Source organism: Tachypleus tridentatus, chromosome 7 (genome assembly GCF_004210375.1).
Source record: "Tachypleus tridentatus isolate NWPU-2018 chromosome 7, ASM421037v1, whole genome shotgun sequence".
Classification (NCBI taxonomy): domain Eukaryota; kingdom Metazoa; phylum Arthropoda; class Merostomata; order Xiphosura; family Limulidae; genus Tachypleus; species Tachypleus tridentatus.
The window spans coordinates 160,164,716-160,184,318 of record NC_134831.1 but is presented as its reverse complement, the minus strand read 5'-3'; the positions used below and the strand labels follow the sequence as shown (position 1 = coordinate 160,184,318).

General features: G+C 32.3%; 1 long non-coding RNA gene across 2 annotated transcripts; it reads right to left on the bottom strand.

The window, feature by feature from the left end:
• Positions 1 to 58: 58 nt before the first annotated feature.
• Positions 59 to 15,221, bottom strand: LOC143257024 (uncharacterized). Of its 2 annotated transcripts, none has more exons than XR_013031663.1 (3): positions 14,416 to 15,221; positions 7,944 to 8,013; positions 59 to 6,913 (listed from the first exon to the last, which is right to left on the bottom strand). It is a non-coding gene; the product is annotated as an uncharacterized LOC143257024 (long non-coding RNA). The 2 variants fall into 2 exon arrangements; XR_013031662.1 differs by lacking the exon at positions 14,416 to 15,221 and adding an exon at positions 12,555 to 13,324 and having other exon boundaries at positions 59 to 2,275.
• Between the last annotated feature and the right edge of the window lie 4,382 nt (positions 15,222 to 19,603).

Genomic DNA, 19,603 nt, shown 5'->3' with positions numbered 1-19,603 from the left:
GTTTCCCATGATAATGTGTATGTGATGACCTAAATAAATCACACAATTCTATAAGTAATTAAAGTGAAAGGAACTAGTTTATTGACCAAAGTTCTATGTGAAATCTACATATACTGATATGCATGAAAATTTTATAAGATATATACATTCTAGAATTAAATAAAAATGTGCTTTAGAATACCATACTTAGATGTTTCACATTATGATATCAAAAGAATACAGTTCGACTATACTGTTGATTATTTTGTAAAATAGTTTGGCTTTGGCTGGATAATGACCGTTGAAATTGTTGTCCACGTTACGACTGGTTCGGTCTCCGTATGCGCTTTCTTGCGTTTTGCCAACAATTGAGCAACCTTTTATCTTGCAATTAATCCTTTGTCGGGCAGCTTCATGTAGTTCACAAGTTTCCTTGATTGTTCATGTTGTTGAGCTGCGAGATTATCGAAGTATTCTTTTGGTTTATCCTTCACAGCTGAACGTTTTATTTCCAAGTGTTTCTTCAGTTTGCTAGGAACAAGCGCCTCGTTCGATAAAGCTGGATTGCAAAGTAGGCAGAATGGTAATTGAGAATGTTCCGATTCCAAAGCGATAAAACCGTATTCGATGTATTCGTTTTTGTAATTTCGTTTGATTCCTTGCTTTTGATTAAACACATTCTCTTTTGCAGCACCAGACTTAAATATTTTTCCATGGATAAATAAAGCTAATTCATACACGATAAGCGCGAATTTCTGCAGTTGATATAAAATTCCTACCTACAGCATAGTAGCTGTAGCTTACCGCAGAATGAAAACGTGTTCCAGAGAACAGTTTGATTGTTTGATGCATCATTTATGACGTACGAAGTGCTTGTTGCGCCACAATAAAACTAACAGTCGAACCGTTGCAGTCGAGAATGAAATTTAAGTATGAACTTCTCAGTGCTTGAGTTCAATGAAAACCATCGAATGTTTTGGAAAGTTTCAGAGTGTCTCTATAATAGCTTTTATTAACTGATGTGTTCGACTTGCTTGTAAAATCCCAAGAAAGTTGACTGTATTTCAAAAACACCGCGGCACACAGGATGAGAATCACTGTACTAGAGGAACATGCAATATGGAATACTCCACCGTAACTCAACTAACTTTATGAGTTACGTTTTATTTTTTGCAAAGTTTAAAAAATCCGAAATGTTACCGATGAAACTTGATATTGTTTTTCATGTTTAAACTAAGGGAAACAAGTACAACTGTAGGAAACAAGTACTTTTACCACTCTTAACATTAATACAGAATGTGATTTAACTGCACGTGCTTCAGAATTTCTTACAAAGAAACGGATAACCTTCCCTAAACTTGGATTGACAGATTAAAAAGAGATAGTTATTCTTATTTTGGTGAATAGTACAGTTTGACTGTTGACATTTCAATATATAAACGGCCACAAAGTACAAAGCATCTTTTGAAGTCACAGGTTTTTAGCTACTAAAATTTTAAATTCATACTCCAAGTTTTACGAGGTGACACAATCTCCAAATCGTTGGAAATATTATAGCATTAATAAACATGATGTTATACTATATTCATATGTAAGATTGTCCTCCTATTAAAATATCTAGGATTATCAACTTAGTGTAAAAGACAGCCTTGTAGTGTTGAAAGGAAGAGCTTCTGATTTCTCGAGAAAATACTATTGAATGAAAATCATCTTAACATTACTACTATCTTGGAATATGTATGTACTGATCTTTATAACTGTAACAACAGAAATTACGATTTGTATAGAATACTGTTTTTCTTCAAATGTTCACATTTAACTACTTAGTAACGTTAAGCAACACAAAGATCTATTTTCATTGGTGATTTCAAAATCCAAAGTTTTGCTTTCATTTGTTAAAAAGTAATAATAATAGTCCCGTTCTGCTTGAATATAGCGATTGACTAGAGCTCATACTGTTAAACGACAATAACCAATTTCAAAATTCTATCACTCATGGTATGATTGTCATTTTAGGCTGTTGATACCAGCCTAAGTATCAACACTCGTATACATAGGCGATTTCCCGTAACTGTTGAAATACTGAAGTTATGCGTGTTTTCTTATAGCAAAGCCACATCGGGTAATCTGCTGAGCCCAGCGAGGGGAATCTAACCCCTGATTTTCGCGTTGTAAGTCCGAAGACAAACCGCTGTACTAGCGGTGGGCAACTGAAGTTATAAAGATGAATATTGTTCTTCTGAAATATTTAACTTTTCTCCAGTAAAATAATCTGATGATCTGAATGGACTTTCACCTGTAAATTTCCAATAGCCCATAATCGTCAGACATTGTTGGTTATTTTATTTTTGCCAAAAACATAATTATAAAAAACATCAAATCTCTAGGGCTAATGCATCTCATTTAATAATTACAAAGTAATCACATAATTAAATGAACAAGAAATAGTGTTGTTGTTGTTTTAAATTAAGCACAAAGCAACACAATGGGCAATCTGTGCTCTGCCCACCACAAGTATCAAAACCCGGTTTTTAGCGTTTTAAGTCCGCAGATGTGCCGCTGAGCCACTGGAAGGCAAGAAATAGTGCAAGACTTATCTCTTCTGACAAGACCAAAATATTTAAATATCTTGAATATATATATATATATAAATTATAATTCAATGTGATTATACTTCAAGATCAATGTGTGTAATAAAATTATTTAAAAAACTGTTTTTGTAGCACCACAGGCTACTCTAGTATAAAACTGCATATTCAATGACCTCAGTGTTTTTGTAAGATATTTTTAGTATACTTGAAGTGCATCCACATTATATGAATACGAAATTATGGGTTGTTAACGATTAATGTTAATATTTCTACTTCCTACGTGATACAGTTTTCAAGCTTCCTTAGATTGTAAGAATAAAATGCACTCAGTTCAAAGGCCTATCTGCTGCCTCGTCATTCATGGTTTTTGTGTGCAGACATTGTAGTCTACTTTCATCAAAAGTACAACTCAAACTGAAACTTTCATCAGGTACATTTTATAGTAGGGAACTACTTTCTTCAAAATAAAATCGCTTATAGCTGAAATATACCAAACGGAAATGTAAATTACCTGTTTCTTAACAATTTCTCCAATACCCAAGTTTCATTCATAAGACTTTTTGCCTTATTGAAAAATATTTTAAAATTTAACTTGCTTAAAAAGCAGTAAATGGATGACTCATGTCAGTATTCACTACTCTTCAACATAGTACTAAAATTATAACTGTAGATTTCTGGTGTCACCTAAATCTGTGGTTTTCACTAAAAATAGCCACCTTTAATTTAATTCTTTAAGAACTGAGGACAAGTGTTTAGAATGATACCATGCATATCATTCACTTCATATTGAACTGACTGGACTTCAGTGTACTAAAAACTTTACTATTTGACAATATCATTCAAGTGATATGTAGTTATACTACCTATTTTACCATGAATATGCATGAAGGAAGGAAAAGCAAAGAAAAAATGTATCAAATGTGTTACTAATAAATCTTTAACACAAGCACCTTGCTTACCTTAACTCAGTCTCCACTGACAAAAAAAAGGGTTTAAAAGGGGATATTATGATTTTTCCTACAAAGAAAATGTATTTTCGACAGATAGCTCTTCTTAAGTAATGGGTTTCATGATTAGTACTGCCCTCTATATGCTCAAATGTTTGCTTGTTACTAGACTTGATACTCCCACCTAACAACACATATTTAATGTGGTTCAGTTACACTTAGAATACAGAATACAAATAATCATGTGACAACCCTCCACCAACAGGAGTACACACGATCCTCATTGGCACCCAGAAGAGAAGACTGGAAATGGGGGGAATAAATGTGAAATGAGGTAGGTATATATTGGTAGTACATTTTCTGCTTAGGAAATTAAAACTTTCCACACAAAATTTTACCTCTTCTCACATAATAGATAAAATCCCACAATGAAATGGTGAAAGGACCAGTGTAATTGTACCAAGATCAACCCTCTTCAGGAATGAACTAAAGAGAGCCCATGGAGTGCAAAATCTCTGTGAAGAAGAAACTTGTGGGAATACCCTTTGCCTTTGATGAAAAACAGTGGCATGTATGGTTGAAGCTATGTAAACTACTCATTCCATTCCCAAACCAACAGAATGGGGAATGTCCTCAACTAGTTGAGGCTAGAATTTCTCATGGTGTAGAATGGCAAGGGTATATCAGATTGTAATTGGGAGATCAATTCCAGCCTCAAACCACTGAAACAAGTGTTAATACTTTCAGTCCCTGGGAGAAGGAGGTTCTCAATCCACTGGGCAATCAACTTAATCCTCCAACCATTGAGACAAGGATGTCCCCTCCTCAGAAGTAGGAGGTTCTCAACTAGCCAAAGCCAGGCAGGTCCATAAAACAGAATGGTTAGAGCATGCTAGAACACAATTTGGAGGCCAATTTCATCCTCAAACCAATGGAACATGGATTAATACATAGTCTGTGTAAAGCTGAAGGTCATCAACCAATTGAATCCAGATGCATCCCTGATTTAAAGTGATGATGGAGTAGCCAACTGTAATCTGAAGATAAACTTAATCCTCAGAACCATTTGGATCAAGAATGAATCCTCCAGTCCCCAACAAGCTGGAGGTCCTCCACCAATGTGGGATATCAATTCTGTCTAAATACAGCAGTATCAGAAATAGTTCATCTATCTTTCAGGAAAGTGGAGGTCTTCTACCCTTCATCTCACTTGTGAAGACTCATGTTGGTTGGTTCAGCTCTAATTCAAAACCAGACTGCCCAGGAAATGACATCCAAGCAGCAATATGATGATGGTGCCTAATGTAGAAAGGTCCAATGTTTGAAATTATAAGAAACAACAAAAAATACCTCCTCCCACCAGGTGATGGAAGAGACAACAATCAAATTACCTATTAATTAAAGTTTTAGAATTTTCCTTGTGTTTTCAAATAGAAAATGCTTGGATCTTAAGAAAAAAACAACAACCCACACCAGTGTAAGGCATGAACATGTTCAAGAGAGCTATATTTTGATATATCACTAACCCATATTGGTCAAGCACCAACTCACTGACATCAAATGTTTTGGTACAAACATTTGCTTGCTGTTTTTGATTAAAGATTTATGGAGATATTAAGCAGTAATATCCAAGAGTAAGTGAACACAATGCTAGGAAATTCATCTTTCACAGATTAGTATTTAGTATTTCAACTTGCAACAGATGGTCTAGAACTAATAATCAGAGAGACAGTAAACAGTACTCCTACCTACAAGGCTACTTGTAACAGAATACTGGTATTGACTAACTTTTACAGTATGTCTACAGCTGAATGTATAATATACTTACTGGTATTAACTAACGTTTACAGTATGTCTACAGCTGAAAATATAGCATACTTAATTGTGATTGAGTAACTTTTACAGTATGTCCACAGGTGAATGTATAATACACTTACTGGTGTTGACTAACGTTTACAGCATGTCTACAGCTGAGTGTATAATACACTCACTGGTGTTGAACAACCTTCACAGTATGTCTGCAGGTGAATGTATAATATACTTACTAGTGTTGACTAACTTTTACAGTGTTTACAGCTGAATGTGTAATATACTTATTTGTGTTGACTGTAACTTTTACAGTATGCCTACAGCTGAAAGTATAGCATACTTACTTGTGTTGACTAATTTTTACAGTATGTATACAACTGAATGTATAATATACTTACTGATGTTGACTAACTTTTGCAGTATGTCTACAGGTGAATGTACAATATACTTAAGTAAAAGCTCTCAGTTTTAATAATTAAGTAAGAGCTATCATATATTTTGCTTTGAATAAAACATCTGTAACTTAATGAAGTTTGTGTTTTATTCTCCAAAAGCAATGGGCTACCTATACCATACCAACTGCAGGGACTGAATCCTAATATTTAACATTATAAGCCCTCATGCTAACCGCTGAGCTAGTGAGGGAACACCATTCTGATGTTAAATACTTGTGTTATAGTAACCAACACCAATTTTACTTAATGGAAAAGTCCCATACACTGTAAATATCTCTTGTCAATTTAACTTTTCAAAGAAATGGAAACCTTGTGTATAAATAAAATATTTCAATGTGGTGTTTAACCTGTAAATTGTCTTATATGATAACACACATCTATGTTTAAAGAATGTCTAAAACAATAATTTTTCTGAATAATTTTATTTGTTGTCAATGCTGCTGTTTATCAGTCATCACAGGGTATGGTAATAACATGGAAAATCATAAAACAATGTTTAAAAACTTTATTTTAGACGTGAAAAAAACAACAACTGACAAGAACACATGAAACCAAAATTGGTAACATGCATTACAATACTGTACTTACATCTAAGCAGAAGTATGTCTTCAAAATCGTTAGTGATAGAGTACAAAATATAACTTAAAATATCCAAACTTATACTAATGATTATATAAATAAAGAATAGCCTGATCATACATATGCTAATTTGGCTGTCTTTAATGACAGATATTTATTATTTTGTGCATGGTAGTTAGATTATGACATTCATTGCATTATACTGTCACATTTTAGATCTATGTTTCTCTCTCTCATTATTAAAGAGTATTAGGTACTAACTGCTGAAGAACTTAGGCTAGAATTGGTGTTAATTATTTTTAAAATATTTGTTATGAAGATGGAATCAGAAAGATTCTGAAATATCCACATTCTTAATTCTATGAACAATTTTATGATTTTAGATTTTTTGCCAAACACATTTTGAGCTTATTTTACTTGAACAACATCAATCTAATAGCAGTCGCATGACACTTACTTGCTCACCAACAGAAGCACACCATTCATAACTGCTGCTGCTGCTAGGTGTTACAACTTCTGCATATTTCCCATTTTTCAAATCACATTCGAAAAGCTTTTGTTTTGTGTGTGTGAAAAAGAAAGCATTATTGTATGGTTTGTTGTCAATAAAAATACAGATATGGAAATAATGGGTCTGTCTATCTTAACTGGTACTATAATTACACATTAGAAACAAACATGTACTGTTTTCTACATTACATACTTTCTCTTTAATTGTAACCTTTCAACCCTCTTATCTTCAGGGCTAATAGCTTACAGTTAAAGAAAAAATATTTAATGTAGAAAACAGTCCTCATGTAATCTTTACAAATATACATTATGAGTTTAAAAACAAACAAATGTACAATAAATTGAATAACAAGAGAAAATATAATAAAATAAAGTTTACCCTACAACAGAAATTTAAGACTTATTGTTTTCAAATAATATAAAAAATCATGTAAGAATGCTTAAGAACATTTACTCACTTGCTAGCACACCCTTTACTGTGGTACTGAATCAATTATTTTATTTTAAACATGGTGTTGCTAAAGTACGTATAAATGTTAGACAACAACTTGGAAATATGGGTTATTGAAGTTTCTTTACCACTATAACATATTTGCTTGGTTATTTATAAATGTGTACATCATGTACAGCATTATGGGGGTTGACTAAAACCTGTACATGTAGCAGAAGTTCTTTTGTGGAAAATCCAAGGCAACACAAATAGAAACCTGATGAATGTTTTACATTTTTCTGTGATTACTCAGACTACCTTTTCACAAAATTAAAATTACAGATAATTTAACTTTCCTCCACCAATTTTCAGTACTAGAAACATGAATCTTATTCTTACGTTGTCAAAAAACAAGAAATGCCATAAATGCTCCTTAGAATTTTTCAAGTACAACAGTCATGAAACTTGAAAAGACTACATCAGAATAACTATGCAGTAAGTGTATAAATAACTGTTTCATGTGGCTGCTAATAATACATTAGTCATAGTTATGATATATGATTATGACCTTTGGAGTAATGTTTTGTACTGAAAGAATAAGTTCTAATAAAAATATGAAAAAAAAGATAAATAAAATACTTACTACATTGTGCATTTCCATCTTTGGCCACCATAGCAGCTTTAATTCTTTCTTGTAAGACATCTACAATTTTCTGCAAGATAAGCCATGATATTAAGTTTGATTCAAAATCAATGTGACATAAAACAAGACAGTTTCATTCAGCTGTACTAATCTTCCAACCACCATTACATTTGCTTGGTGAGATTTAGGAGATAATAACCATGGAGTGATAATCTTTGATACTGTGCATATCTGATAGCAAAACAAGTTGTACAGTGTGCATCACACCTAGTGAACTTTAAAATCAGGTTCCTATGACTTGCCCTATTAGAAAGTCAGCTAAGACGTTCTCCTTTTCCATATTGCCCAACAACTGATGTAGAATAAATTTTACATCTGTTTTAATAATACAGATCACACATCCAAGTAATTATGTACATAAAAAATAAATCAGTTGGCAGAGGATACCACTTAACATTTGGGAAAGTTTTTTAGTGATTATGCAAAGCTACACAAGGGGTTCTTTATGCTGCATCTACTATTGGCATCAGAATTTGGTTTTTAGCATTATAAGCTATCAAACTCACTGTTAGAGTGCATCTCAGATAGAAGGAGCACATCTTTATGTAGTTTTTTTCTTCCAGTCGTGTATAAATAAACTGACACAAATTAATTTCAATACCTAAAACTAGGGCATGCATTCATTTAAAGTTTTTGTAGTTTACAGTGAAAATTCTTAAATCAGTTCATAACAAATGTGAATAATATTATACAATGGTCATTTTAAGAGCTACTTACATGTAAAAAACAAATATTATGAAAGCATACGTTTATAACTGGATAAACAAAATAGGAAAAGTCTTAGTTGATGCACTATCCTGTGAACAACTTTAACAGATTTAATTCTTTTGTACTAGAAATAAACCTCTTCATTGTTAATACCTGTAACGAATTAAAATTATCTATAGTTACATGTATGTATAACAACTCAGAACCTGAAACTTATGATAACTTGACAAGTGTGTAAATATTAAAAAATTGTAACAATTGTACTACTGTGTAATGCAAAACTATAATTGTACTGGTAGGTGCATAATGACTAAAAAATTCCAAAATTTATATTAGCATCTTGTGATTTATAACTTCTATCATTTGCACTGGTATGTATAATGATTTAAAAGTTCTGATAATTACACTAGCAAGTAATGATTTATAATGCAACAACTGTACAAATATGTTCAATAACCTAAAGGTTTTAACTGCTATAACTGCAAAATGAAAACTCTGAGGGTGCTGCTACACTTTTTTCGATACAATTAAATACTGTTAAAAGCTGTCTAAAATTAATCACACATACATTTCAACCTCCCATAAAAGTATACCTTATTTCAAGTACCAAAATATAAAATTCTTTTGTTTATATAAATTGTAACAAAATTTATTTAAGTCTAATTTAATAACATATCACATTATATATTCTTAAATAATTATGGCAAATATTTAAGGGGAATACTCAGTGTATTCCAGCTGTATAACATTATGTTTTATAATATGAGAGGATGTGAAAGCAGCATTTAACTTTGTTAAAACTCATTGCATTCTACATAATTTAGAGAAATGTTTTATTATATCATATTACTGCAGGAAATGTGACAATAAATCTATAAATATTTCTAACTTTAAAGCAATAATATGGGCTTACTATTTTACATATAACAGGCAAGATGAAAAAACACTTCAAATAATATCAGAATTAGAATATTTACATCTTAAGTAACTCACACAAACTTCAAATCAACAATTTAAGCTAAAAAGTGGGCCTTCAAGTCATTTTAAATTTATTCTAATAACAATTAACTATAACTTTTACATTTTCTAACACATAGCAGCATGTATGTGAATATTGTTATTTTATAGAATTTAATTCCAATTTACCATGTTTTCATAAAAGACTAATTGCTTCATTTCAATAAGTCTCCAATTTTCCTTCATTTTTAACAGTTATGAAAGTGAATTAATGAACAGAATTATAGCTTAGCATAACTATAAAATCTCAAGTCTTTTGTAATCATTTGAATAATTATTCTTACAAAAACAATATATTTTATTGTAAGTCATCATGAATAATGTAACTTTAATTACTAGAGTAAATCTGCATGACACATTGAAATTTTCATAAAATTCTTCAGATGTAGAGCTACTAAGTATTTTTCTATGTGTTTGATTTCTGGGAAAACAACAAATATTTATGACAGCTAAAAGTAACAATACAGAAAAATAAATTTTTCCATTAATTACAGCCTAAAAAATTGAATATTTACAAACATATCTTGAAATATTTCCTTCTTTTCTTCTAATAATCCTAAATAAATTTCACATTTCTCACCATTACTAGTTTTATACAGCACATTAATTATTATCAATATTTATACTAATATCTTTGATATAAGAAATAACTTAATGACTGTCAAACACAAATATCGATATTAATATCCTTCAAGTTAATGAAATAAAGTCAACTAAGGACAACTGTAATTGCTGAACAATAAAATTGCAAGGCTCAAAATATACCTCAAGTAAAATTTATCTATATACACATAAATAAGATGACAAATTCACCTCAGCTAATAAAACATATTATTATGTTTTATATATAATTGAATTTATCACAAAAAATTTGAAGTTCAGTGGTTGAAATATAATCCAGTCACATAAAACAACAAATAAATCTTAGTAAATTTTATTTTGTCTTCAAGGTTTTAGTAGTAAAAGACTTATATTACTAGGCTTGTCCACTTGACTATATTAAGAAAGTTATTATACAGAGCCCTTGTAAAATGAAAGTACCATACCTATGCACACAAGGTAAAGACAACAACAAAGTTATAGCCTCCAATCTGATATCTCATGTCTACTTTAAGGTTCCAAAAATTACTATTACCACAGACAAGGATCACTAGGCAAACTCTTTAGAAGAAAACCAAGTTCATACAAAACAATAGAGCACAAAATTAAGAAAAACAAAAGGGCTGATGAACTTACATCTTAGTTATTTGTGAAGTGTATTACATACTCTAATGGAATAACGAATAACATCCAATGATCCTAAACTGAAAATGTTTCTAATTTTTTAAATATTTTGTGTTAATTACAACTACTGATGATTCTACTGTAGATGACAGGTTGTGCATGAAGCAAGAATGATTGGAACAGTAGGTAAAATAGAGAATTAATTATCTAAATTATTAAAGATACAAACAAAAACAATTCTTGTTCACATGAGAAGTTTTTCATCAGGAAATACAATGCTGTTTCCCATGACTTCAAGTTATTTTTTTGTGTTCATACAATAATTTTTGAAGGAAATATTGTATACAGTATGGATGAAGAGTTGAATGCGTCTTCCATTAAACCTATGTGAAATTGCTCCCTTAGTGCTTTTATTGCACTGGCTCTATTTTTAAAGCAATAAAGCTGGGCATTAGTCTGCATTATTTCAACCAAAGTCAGAATCTTGTTGTGGTGTTTATTAGCAGCAAGAAATCCCTACAGCATGAGAACTTTGAGATATTTAAACATGTCACTTCCTAATCATCCCTTAACCTGACAGGGAAAAAAGGAATTAAAAAACGAAACACCTTAGCACATACCGAAAACCAAGACCAGTTGAAAGTTATAACAGCTTTCATTAAGTCAGTCTAGCTTATAATAGGAAACATAATTCAATAGTGTTTTATATATTTTTAAGTATAGAAAACAAGTTGATGTCAATTTTATGCAAACCCATTTATATACTTTTGTTAGATAACATGAAACTGTGTATGAAAACAAAATCTTATGAAAATAAAATACTTATTAGTTAAGTAAACTGCCTTAATTTGTGAACTATCCTCAAACTAAGGAAATAAATACCATTTTACAAGCTGTCATTGTAAATTACTTGAAACAAGAAAAATAAGATTATTTTATATACACACATACATAGTAGTCATTCTTTTAATGATATTTATAGTATTTTTAATTTTAAAACTAATTTTACCCAGAGAAATTGGTTGAAATGAAACAAAAACTATCAAATTTCACAGGTATTAACAAACTTATAACTTTTTCACAATCGATAAATTCAATAATACTGGTATTATATTATATTAGTTTTATATTATTATAGTACTTGTATAAAAATGAAAACCTTTACTAAAACAAAGTTGTTTGTATCTCCAAAATTCACCTACTCTTCACTTACTTCATCAGTCTCAAAGTAATTCTTTAACTACCATATTTTTAGTAAAACTTATGATTCAAAATCAAATGTTATTATGAACAAAAGTATGTGTGCACTCTGGAAAATAATTAAATAGCATTCTGAAGTCTTGTAATTGTATTGTAGGTCAAAAGTAGAAAACGAAGGATAAAAGATACTTGGCAGTAATAAATGTATATTTATATTTATCTAAAGCCAAGTAGATAATATCTGGACTAAACTACCAAAAATATTTTTAATTGACATTTATTTATCACTTAAAACTTTTTACACTGACCCTATAACATCAGTAATAGCAGGTCTATTTTGTAGTCTGATTAAATCATTAGGCCTAATAGAAAATGTAATATAAGAGTTAGCTGAAACACTACTTGGTAAACTTTATCTTGCTTTTCGGTACAACTCGATGTCATAAAACTTCTGAATTAAACTATTTTTCTGTTACATCACAGAGGTAATCTAAAATTAATAATGAATATCAAACTTTTCTAAAAACTCAACATGAATATTCAGGATTCAGCATGAACACTACAGTTGACATAAGAACAATCAGTTGAAAGTTTTGTTGCAAAGCAATGACGTATATCGAATTCACATCAAGGGGCTCGACATAGTGAACCTATATTGGCATAGAAATTTAAGAACATGTCGATTGAGGAAGACCTCATTGTGAAAAGTGGTGAATTTGTAATGATAAGATTGGACTTTGGTTTATCTTTGGTATCTTAACCAACTTGTTTGTTAAATAATTTGGAATAATACGTTACCATCACCAATACTACATATTTTGCAAATCCTATACAAATACGAGGTCTGTTAAAAAAATACGCGAACTGACGTCATAAAACAAAATGTACTTTATTTAGAAGTTACAGGTCTGGGACCCCTTCAAAGTACTCTCCTCCCCAACGCACACACTTATCCCAACGGTGTTTCCACTTGTTGAAACAGTCCTGGTACGCTTCTTTTGTAATGTCCTCCAGCTCCTTCGTCGCATTTGCCTTAATCTCGGGAATCGTCTCAAATCTTCTTCCTTTCAAGGGTCTTTTGAGTTTGGGGAACAAGAAAAAATCGCAAGGAGCAAGGCCAGGTGAGTAGAGGGGGTGGGGAAGAACAGTGATCGAGTGTTTGGCCAAAAACTCACGAGTTCTGAGGGACAAATTTCGCAGCAACGCGGTGCATCTTCAATTTTTCGGTCAAAATCTCGTAACAAGATTCAACTGATATCCTACACTCTTCAGCAAGCTCTCTGACAGTCAGACGTCGATTTGCCCGCATCAGGGTGTTGATTTTGTCGACGTGTGGGTCGTCAGTTGACGTGGAAGGACGTCCAGGACGCTCATCATCTTCAATGAACTGTCGACCATCCTTAAAACGTTCATGCCACTTGAAACATGCCGTACGATTCATAGCAACACCACCGTAAGTCGTGTTAAGCATAGCAAAAGTTTCAGTCGCAGATTTTCCAAGTTTAACACAAAATTTCACAGCAAGTCGTTGCTCCTTCAGGTCATTCATTCTGAAATCCGCCAAACGAAAAAATCGCACTTCACTTAAACCGCGTAGCTAATACACAAATTAAGATATCTGCAATCGGGAAATGGCGTCGTAATCAGCTGATCTGTGCGAATCTAGCGACACCAAGCGGATTCCCCTGGAACCAACTGGAGCCGCGCAATTCAAACAGTCCGCGTATTTTTTGAACAGCCCTCGTATATGATCACAGAGATAAGTGAAATACAACTAAAGACACAACAAATAATATATAATCCACCATTACAAGAAGCCAAGTTTGTTTCTTTCGATTTGCCATAGCCCAGAGCAAATAATGAGGTGCAAATTTCCCTCAAACTGATGCATTTCAAAGACAAGTGGTGAACCAAATAACAGATTGGGAATCATGTTTATTATCAATTATTACATTTTTGTTCTACCCATCTTTCAACTGAATAAAGTACAAATTAACTACTCTCAGATAATGGTTCTACATATTGTACACCTAAAACAGAATCAAAAAGTCTTTTGCCTACCTGTCTTTTCATATTGGATCAGATGACAAGAGTTGGCCAGTTATGATATCTTGTTAAATACTTTTATCCTGGCTAAGGTTTAATGAATTAACCAGTTCTAAACTTTTGGTCATAAAAACCATTCTTTTCATATCCCACTGATCTACACACCATATGAATTACAGCGACAAACAAATCAGTTTCTAAGTATAATTTTACATACCTGTCTCTCATTCGAATCAGGTAAGGCAGAAGAAACTAGCCAGCACAACTCTGTTTAAAATTTTCTGAGAGTATAGAAATGCTTCTGAAGTTGGAGATCCAAATTCTTGAAGGAAATAATCCAAAAGTGACATCTTGCTTAGCTTCTTGACCTGATGAAGTGATAGAGTATTTAGAATAATGCAACTATCTGATGATATCACCAGGATATCATACAGATTAATCCACAGTAGTACCCTTTCCCGTTCCCATATTATCTGGTGAGAAAACAAAAGCAAACAAAAACTGAGAAAATCTTACAGTATTTGTAAACAAATTACAAATTAACATCATACTTGATTGTTATACAACCACTTCTCAGCTTGTAACTACCTGAAGAGTTGTTAGGATTTGAAACACCACCAGTTCTTGCTTCAAGTTATCACCATACTTAATGACGACTGCCTAAAGCTTCCAACCTGGGACGTGAGTATATGATGACGATTCTTAAACACTCTTAATTTTATTTTCCCTAAAGTACAGTTACAGAAGAATCTCCTGGATCTCTCTGTAAGCACAGATAGAACACTAAATATTACCATCATCAGCTTCAATAGCAATGATATTTAGTTCACACTATGTATTATGAATCCACAAAATCTATGTGTATCTTACCTTTAATGTAGTCTTTGAAATGTTTAAACTCTCTGAAAGCTACTGTCTAATGCCTCCAGTACCTACAAAAATAGGATCCTTGTCCACACTAACACCACTGTCTTGAGAGAAGTGGGAGAGTGTGGGCCTGTTTAATTTTCTGATATCTCTCTCAGATACTGTAACTATAATGTTCTTTAAACCATGCAACACTTGAAGTATTTTAATAAAATCTATGCAACACATTATGTATATTAGAAAAAGGTTTTTTTTTACACATTTTGGGGCCCGGCATGGCCTAGCGCGTAAGGCGTGCGACTCGTAATCTGAGGGTCGCGGATTCGCGCCCGAGTCGTGCTAAACATGCTCGCCCTCCCAGCCGTGGGGGCGTTATAATGTTATGGTCAATCCCACTATTCGTTGGTAAAAGAGTAGCCCAAGAGTTGGCGGTAGGTGGTGATGACTAGCTGCCTTCCCTCTAGTCTTACACTGCTAAATTAGGGAAGGCTAGCACAGATAGCCCTCGAGTAGCTTTGTGCGAAATTCCAAAACAAACAAAAAATTTACACATTTTGGATACCAATTTACTCTAATTACAAAGAAGTTATTCTTCACTGAGTGATACTTATTGTTTGTGTGTGTGTGTGTTTTTTTATAGCAAAGCCACGTCGGGCTATCTGCTGAGCCCACCGAGGGGAATGGAACCCCTGATTTTGCGTTGTAAATCCGAAGACATACTGCTGTACTAGTGGGGGGGGACTACAGTTATTGTTAAAAACAACAATTATATATTAAAATTTGTAGCAAATGCTATACTGAACTCCTATGTTAATCTTTTGTGAAGAAGAAAATTCAAGGAAACTTTTCCATAAAATCTCAATCACGATTATTAAGCCAATATGTTGAAGATTTTGATAACTCATAAATCCATCCAGAGCAATCTATATAGTTTAGTCATTTTTCTGGGAAGTTACATAAAATTATCTTTGCTATAATTATGAACAATATAACATTTTTTTCCTTTTACCACAGTACACACATATCATAAATAAGAAATAAATTTACCAATAACAATTAACATCACACCATAAAAGAAATAATGTCTGGAGAAGCATTACATATGCTAGTACAGAGAAAGTTTACAGTATTGACGAACACATTCTGTAACACATAAAAACAACTATTAGACATGCACAGCAACATGGATGGGCAAAAACCTCAATCATCTTCTGGACTCCAACATTCACCATCATTATCTACATTCAAATAAACAGAAAATGAATTGTGAAAGACATCCTGATGACTGCAATAGTCTAACAAATTTTCTTCTGAGTGAATCTGGCAAAGGAATTGACAAATTTAGATGGTAAAAGACTTGTCTCCACGTTTTCAATCTTGGTCACTTTAACATAAATAATGTATGGGACCTTTTCAGTGTAAAAATGGGAATGTTAATACAAATATTGTTGTTAGAAAGCATTAACTTACATTGGGCTCAGAAGAACTTCCCATCAAATGTTACCATGAGAAGAAAAAAAATCCAAAAATACCAGACAATGTGATCTATTAAAGTAACTATTTTTAAACATGTATGTTATTTAAACATTTACCAATGTGAAATACAACTTCAATTTATGTAGATACAGTTAAAATGTGATCTCTATCTCAGTCAGCTAAAGAATAGGTGATCATAGCAAAAGCCATGCACCAATGGACCATTAAATGAATTTGCAACAACCTTCCATTATGGATACAAAGATACTTTTTTGAAACAACAGCAACAAAGTTCTTTAATACACTTCATCTTTAAGAGTACAACAGCAACTAGAGATGGGACCCAGACAACCAGGTGTAAAAGGCTGGATTAGTGGATAGGTAGGCAAACTCTTGCTGGAAGGTTGATATTCAATGAGGAAAGTTCTCCCTGAAGTTGCTTGGCTGAGCAGAAATATTATTTTCAACACCTATCAGCAGTGATTTAAGCTTGATTAGAAAATGTTAAGATTAGTGCATATTTTAATCTGATAGCCTCTAGCCCTTCCTAACATATAGTATAAAAACATTGAATCAAAGCTTTGTTTGTTGTTAAACGTAAAGCTACACAATGAGCTAGCTATGATGCATGAATCACAAGTATTGAAGCCCAATTTTTAGCAGTATCAGCCCTCAGCCTTCAGTTGGACCACTGAATGCAATGGCCAAAGAAGTTGGCATTAACACATTTATATAAATTGATAACCTTGACATTACTGGTTCAAAAATAAAAATACTCATTGAAATACGTTCTTGAATGAATACAGAAAGTTAAAAGGTATATAATCTCATAAGACTAAAAACAACAATATTCATATACTTCATGATTAAAAAACAAACAAACCCTTAACTTTCAATTCCTTTGAGTGTAATGCTTTCAAACGTAGACTGATGGAAATCAATGATTTAATACATTCATTTTCAGGAACTAATTGCCATGCCTATAGCAACACACCAACAATAGTCTACTAGGAAAACAATTTAATCCTACTTATTACCCTAACAATCTAACTCCAGTTTGTTCTCAAGTCACCATACATAAAAACAAGGTAGTAATACCATATAAAATAAAGTTTATTTCTTTAGAAACAAGCCTTTCATGTGAAAAAGGCTGACCTGAGGACAGATATCCCAATACCCATTTTGCTTTGAGAGTGAAGTGGCCAGGTACTTGCCTAACATTATTTCCTCCTGGTCTTAATCCTTCCTGAATAATAATACAAAATTTCAGATTTGGAAAACCAATTATCCAAATATGGTATTGTAATTTAAAGAAACAAAAATGACTTATTAGGTCTAGAAAAATTACTTTTATGCACATGCTACTATTTCATTTTATGTAAGATGAGACATTGCATTCAGATAAGGAAAAAAATTAGCAGGAAAAGTAAATAAACTTGTTGCATCTAAATATGACCTTTGGTGTCAGTCTTCTTTGTTGTTGTTGGACTAGTTACACAGGATGCATGAGTAAAAAATATTTTTCCTTGTGTGGTTGGATAAGCTCTGTGGTTTGTTAATAAGTTGTATTATTTATAAGCCTGAAGCTTGAGAAGTATGTTTTTACTTTCTATGGTAATTGGTTTATTAAACATTAGAACAAATATAATTTTATTAAACACTTTACTCTTAACTGGTCTAAAATGATGTAGAAGCTCATTTTAGCCTTCCAGTGGCTCAGGAAGTTTGACACCTTATAATGCCAAAACCCTGTTTTCAATACACTTGGTGAGCACAGCACAGATGGTACACTGTATATCTTTCTGTTTAATAATAAACAAACATATCCATTTTAATTTTATCTTTTACACAATTGCCAATAAGGACCTTCTATTCACCAGCATGGATAATCAGGCCATCAACGTAATAGCACACACAGAGATGTTATTTATGACATATATTTGCATAATAACTGAATCTCTCATAAACAAATGATAAGTAATGTTTGAGGCAAGATTCCCCAGTGGCACAACATTATGTCTGTGGACTTACACCACCACAAACTGGATTTCATTACACGTGTTTGGCAGAGCACAGATGGCTCATTATGTAGCTTTGTACTTAATTCCAAACAATCAAGCAATGAATTCAGCTAAGATGGAATAACGTATCTCAGCATGCTTGAAGAGTTATGGTATTGTGCAAGCTATCTCATTATAGGATGACTACAAGCAAAACAAAAAATTGTAATTAAAATGCTAATTTACACATTATTCTTTCTGAACAACCACATAAAGCAAGTTAAAAGTATTTTTTTAAAAAAACGTTAATAGACTTTGCTATGTTTCCTTGCATTAATGATCCAATGTTTTGAAATAATGATAAAATATGTAATCATTTCAAATACAACTCGGACAATACAATGTTACGAAGTAATGATAATACAATACTATCTTCCCTACAACCTAGAAACAATATCAGAGATATTTAGTAAACTACCTTTATCAAACATATAAACATTTTTAAGGCTAGTTTTATTTTACTGCTTTCTAATAAAGTGCTTTAGAACCAATTTAATATTTTTCGTCCCAAACCACATTTCATTATGGCTAATTACCTTAATTTATCCAAGATAATTCTGATTTTAGCTTCACTCCTTTATCATTTCTGCATAAAGGGCCATAGTATTGGAGTAGTAAACTATCAACAACCACACCAGCTGTAGTGAGAAGTCAGCATTATTGTTAGATCTGATAAAAACAAGATTACCTTAATAACTATACAGGTTCTGTATGACAGTCCAAACTGATAAAAATAATTCACTATCTGTGAATGAAACTAATGCATATTACTAGTATATAGGATCTGATCCTATCCTATGTCACCCTCCAGTAGACATCTATATTTACCTCCTGCACTGTTTTATTTATAACTGGCAAATCACAAAACCTGTACATAACCCTTAGACTCTCAGACACAAGTGGGTGATCAACATTTAAATCTGGCCACCCTATGTCTTTCCCTTGAATTAAATAAGTAAATCAGATAGTTCAACAATATTTATAAAATTCTGTATATATTGC